Source organism: Pristiophorus japonicus, chromosome 2, assembly GCF_044704955.1.
Source record: "Pristiophorus japonicus isolate sPriJap1 chromosome 2, sPriJap1.hap1, whole genome shotgun sequence".
NCBI classification, from domain to species: domain Eukaryota; kingdom Metazoa; phylum Chordata; class Chondrichthyes; family Pristiophoridae; genus Pristiophorus; species Pristiophorus japonicus.
In genome coordinates, this window is record NC_091978.1 from 244279774 (window position 1) to 244285773 (window position 6000).

Genomic DNA, 6000 nt, shown 5'->3' on the forward strand with positions numbered 1-6000 from the left:
ATTGAAGTACTTTTTGAAGTGTAGCCACTGTTGTAATGTAGGAAACTCAGTAGCCAATTTCGCAAGGCAAGCTCCCACAAACAGCAATTGATAATGATCAGGTAATCTGTTTTAATTATGTTTGAGGGATAAATATTGGTCAGGACACTTCAAAATAGTGCCGTGTCTATCTGAGAGAGCAGACAGCATCTCGCTTTAACTGTTCATCCGAATGACGGTACCTCCGACAGTGCAGTGCTCCCTCAGTGCTGCACTGGAGTGTCAGCATAGATTTTTGTGCTCAAGTCTCTGGATTGGGACTTGAACCCATTATCTTCTGATTCGGAGGGTGCTACCAACTAAGTCACGGCTGACAGCGATGAGGATAATTCTGGGGACTCAGTCTCCAAGGCATGAAGAAATACTCATAGAACTGTACTTTTTTTCATTGGCGAAAAGAAGATTAAGAAAGACCATGATTGAGGTCTTTAAGGTGCTGAAATGCATGGATAATGCAAATGTAACTAGGCTATTTACCTTAAACAATGATCGCCAGACTACAGGACACAAGTATAAAACTGATGAGCCTCATGAGATTATAGATTAGATTTTTCCCCACAGAGAAGCAGACAATGTGCAATTAGATTCTCAGCAATTGCAATGTTGACTAGCTTCCTAAAATATATACAAATATTTAAAGCCAAGATTAATGTTGGTTATGAGGAAAATTATAGATATAGCTAATCAGAAGTTTTGTGGAATTTGATGATTCCTTTGCAAATGGGATCGTGGAAATGTGCCCTGTGGAATGTAACTGGTGAGAGATCCCAGTTTTAGATTAAATCCTGGCATTTTGCTAGATTACTTTCGAGAGTCAGGGAAGAGTTTCACAGAACTTTATCTGTTTCGAAGTTTTACCTGCAGATTTTCATCCTCCCTCAGGAAATTAAACAAATTAGGAAGAGTCCCTGATAGGACAAATGTATGCAGACTTTGGAAAGAACTAGGTAGATGAGATAGGCGAGATAGCCGTCTGTTATTTCATACTTTTCTAATTTAGATCTTGGCTAGGGGCCACTTAATATTTTTTCATATTCCTGTTTCCTAAGCTAAGCAATAGCAGCAACAGTAACCTCCCCCAACCCCCCTCCCATCCCCCACCCCCCATCCCCACATACTTTTCTGTACTCTAATCCTGAAGGAAGTGACTTGTGCTAAAGGAGAGTGCAACTGGTGCGAACAGCCCTTCACTCACTCTCCTATCTGGCCTCTCTTCATGTGTGACACTGAGTATCAAACAATGGCTGCTCCCTTTCCACCCTTGGGGTTTTTGTCACATTTCTGGTGAAGTTACAGCGTCAGAGCGAGAGCACGTCCGAGGAAATTCCCGGCAAATGAGTGTCAGCATACCATTCAACTGTGATAAGCATCACAATCAAGTTTTACATAGTATTTACCCTGTACAGCCACCAGAGGGCTCATCCCCTGGAGTCCCAAAGGATCCCAAAATCCCTTGGGAGCACAGATATTTAAGGAGGCCTCACAGGTTGGAGAGGCACTCTGGGGACCTGCAATAAAAGACGAAGGTCACACTTTACTTTGAGCTCACAGTGTTCAATCTGACTCTTTCTCCATACCTAAGAGACCATCAGGAATGCACCCAGACCACAGGATGTGACGGAGCTACGTTCGTTCCTGGGGCTCCTCAACTATTTTGGTAACTTTCTACCTGGGTTGAGCATTTTGCTGGAACCTTTGCATTTATTGCTACGGAAGGGTGACGACTGGGTTTGGGGTAAATCTCAAGAGTCAGCCGTCGATAAGGACAGAAACCTGCTATGTTCTAACAAGCTGCTTGTATTGTATGACCCGTGTAAACATTTAGTACTAGCTTGTGATGTATCTTCGTACAGGGTCAGTTGTGTGTTACAGCAAGCCAATGTGTCAGCAAAACTGCAACCGGTTGCATATGCATCCAGAAGTTGATCTAAGGCTTGTAAGGTTCTGCAAAACCAACCATGGAGACATGTGGCAGGGAGAATGGGAAGATGCCATGTTTAAAATGACCAATTGCAGCCAAGGATGGATGATGGGACTCTGGCCACCCTGTACAGTAACAGACAGGGTTGCAGGGGCACGGAACCGGATGGAGGATGAGCCTGCTACCGTAAGGGGGAAGAGTGTACATTCGGTTTCTTCCAGGAAAATGGATACAAGGCAACTTTATATTTTAAAAGGACATTTCTCTAGCTTTTCATGTAAAACCCTCACAGAAGAGGCAACACGTCCAGGCAAAATCTCCCCAGTAATACACAAGGTCACACAAAGGGTATCAGTTTGAATAATTAAACAAAGGCCCACAGGTCTGATGCAATCATTTTGGCCAGCCCAGACAGAGTGGCACCTCTGTCGAGATAGTGAACAATCATCTTCATTCACCCCATCAGCGAGCGACAGGATACAGGAGGTGTGGCTAATCTCCCATTTCAGACAGATCGATACATATCGAACTGCCATTCACACCCCATTTTATTCAAGGAAGACCCAAGACAATGGCATGCAGTTTTGGTGCGAAGATGAACGGACTATAAGAAAAGCTGCAAAAACACACAAGGAGGTTGGAGGTTGGAGGTTGAAGTTGGAGGTTGGAGGTTGGAGTCAGCTTTTGCACTGAGTTGTAGAGTTGAGTTAAGAAGGTGGGAGTCAGTTTCCGTTGTGGTTGAGTTGAGTTAAAGGAGAGTTGAGTCAGCTCTTCACAGGGCCCTCGCTCTGGGGAAGGTGTGCTTAATTCCAGCAGCTTTTTGCTTTGGAGCCAACCGAGAGGCAAATAGAAGAAACCGACGCAACATCGAGGAGGAAAATCGAACCGACCAACAACGTAAAACCCACCCCAGAGGGACCCCGAGCTGAAATAAGTGCCCCCAGAGCCCCGGAGTTGATAGGATTGTGAGTGTAGCCAAACCCCCTCACACACTCAATTTAGGATAGGAATTGGTAAGAAGGGTGGAAGTGGGAGGTGGGGTTGTTTGTGGGTGGAATGTTTCAACCTCTTATCTTCCCCTTCCCTGTTGCGAGAATTTTTCGTGTTGTTGAGTGAGATTGTGCCATTACTGCTATTTACGACCTCTTCCTATGCCGTCTATCTTTGTGTTTACTGTTCTAAATAAACAACATTAGCCATTTTGCACTCTTACCCACTGTGTCTGGTGCTTCATTACTCAGCCATCATCATAAATCGCACGTACAGAACCTCAGGGGAGTGTGGATTCAAACCCACACACCAAGCTCCCCTCACAGGCTGAAAGAGCCTACATTATGGTTGAGAAACAAAGAAACATAGAAACATAGAAAATAGGTGCAGGAGTAGGCCATTCAGCCCTTCGAGCCTACACCACCAATCAATATGATCATGGCTGATCATGCACTTCAGTACCCCATTCCTGTTTTCTCTCCATACCCCATGATCCCTTTAGCCGTAAGGGCCACATCTAACTCCCTTTTGTATATATCTAACCAACTGGCCTCAACAACTTTCTGTGGTAGAGAATTCCACATGCTCACAACTCACTGAGTGAAGAAGTTTCTCCTAATCTCGGTCCAAAATGGCTTACCCCTTAAGCCATTAAGAAAGAAGCACTAGCATGCGTATACTGGGTTAAGAAAATGCAGCAGTACCTATTTGGACTCCAGTTCGAGCTCGAAACCGACCACAAACCGCTCATTTCACAGTTTTCAGAACACAAAGGTATTAAAACCAATGTTTCGTCCTGCATCCAAAGATGGGCACTAACATTATTTGCGTATGACGATGTAATCCGCCAGATACCAGGCACTGAGAATGGTGCAGATGCCCTCAGTCGACTACCATTGCCCACCACTGGGGTGGAAATGGCGCAACCCGCAGACTTGCTTCTGGTCATGGATGTTTTTAAGAGCGAGGGGTCATCCGTCATGGCTCGCCAGATCAGGACTGGACTAGCTAGGACCCTGTGCTATCACTAGTAAAAAACTGCATCTTAATGGGAGCTGGTCGGCTGTTCCCGGGGAAATGCAAGACGAAATTAAGCCGTTTTACCGACGCAAGGATGAAATAGCCATCTAATCAGATTGTCTCCTATGGGGGAATCGCGTGGTTTTGCCAAAAAAAGGCAGGGAAACATTTATATGCGATCTACACAGTACCCACCCAGGCATAGTCATGATGAAGGCTATCGCCAGGTCGCACATTTGGTGGCCCAGCATTGACTCAGAATTGGAGTCATGCGTACACCAAAGTAACACTTGCTCACACTTGAGCAATGCACCAAGGGAGGCCCCACTGAGTCTGTGGTCATGGCCCTCCAAACCGTGGTCCAGGGTCCACGTAGATTTCACTGCCCCCTTTCTTGGAAAGATGTTCCTAGTAGCAATGGACACTTACTCTAAATGGATTGAATGTATAATAATGTCATCATGAACATTCACTGCCACCATTGAAAGCCTCCGGACCAAGTTCGCCACCCATGGTTTGCCCGGTCTTTGTTTGTGACAATGGACCATGTTTTACCAGCTCGGAATTCAACGAATTCATGACCCGCAATGGTATCAAACATGTCAGGTCTGCCCAGTTTAAGCCCGCATCGAACGGTCAAGCGGAACGGGCAGTCCAAACTATCAAGCAGAGCTTGAAATGCGTGACGGACGGTTTCCTGCAGTCCCGGTTATCCCGGGTTCTGCTCAGCTAGCGGACGCGACCCCACTCGCTTACCGGGGCTCCCCCGGCAGAGTTGTTAATGAAGAGAGCACTCAAAACCAGGCTCTCCTTAGTCCACCTGGATCTCAATGATCATGTAGAAACCCGGCGTCACCGGCACAACATGTACCATGATCGCGCGGCTGTATCACGTTACATTGACGTTAATGACCCTGTATTTGTTCTTAATTATGGTCATGATCCCAAATGGGTTGCCGTCACTGTTTTAGCCAAGGAGGGGAATAGAGTGTTTGTTGTCAAAATTGTGAATGGACAAATGTGCAGAAGGCATTTGGATCAGACCAAACTGTGATTCACTGACAACTCAGAACAGTTTGAAGAGGACATTACCATCATTGATTCACCAACACACACCCAACCAGCAATCGACCTCACTGTCAATCACGAGGATGAACCCACCATGCCCGACAGTCCGATCAGACCAGCCATACTGCAGTGCAGCAATGATCCGACCAACTCACCCATGCCAGGACTTCAACTCAGGCGATCAATCCGGGAACGAAGAGCCCCTGATCGCCTCAACTTGTAAATAACTTGTATCTAAGACTTTGGGGGGGTGGGGGGGGCAGAGTGATGTTATGTATGTAAACGTTATAATAGTATAAGACTTGCCACCAGGGGGTGCACCTGTTGGAGACCCAAGGGTCATCTGCACACCTCGTGCAAGCAAGTATAAAAGGTTGCCTGCCATGCTGCTTCTTCACTCTGGAGTTTGATTAAAGAGACTAAGGGGTCACATTAGTTTGAGCTTACAGCATACAGTCTTATGGAGTTATTCTGAACATAACACCTGCTGCTCTCAGCAAGAAGGCATGGTTGCAAGTAGCTGAGGTGAGCAGCAGGAGCATTGTGCCGCAGTCTTGATGCAATGTAGAAAGCAGTTTAATGACTTAAGCAGGTCAGGAAAAGTGACTACTTTTGCTGATTCACCTACATCCTGCGCTTTAAGCCTTTGCCCCCTTTCACTCTGGCTTGCCAAGCGTACTCCATCACATCACTCATCACACCCACTCAACTTTCAGCACCACACAGCCTTCACTTTCATTGAACTTCATCACCTCCTCATTTATCCATCCACCATTGACACTCACTCTAATTCTTATGCAATGTGATGCAAGTGTCTCATAGTCACACTCACCAAATGCATTGCATCCATCGGGTGAATACCTGACCTTCACTCACTCATGGGTCTCTTTTTTTACTCCTTGTAAGAAAGTGCAAAACACAAGGGAATGGGCAGCCACAAATAGTACTACTCATAGAGGAAG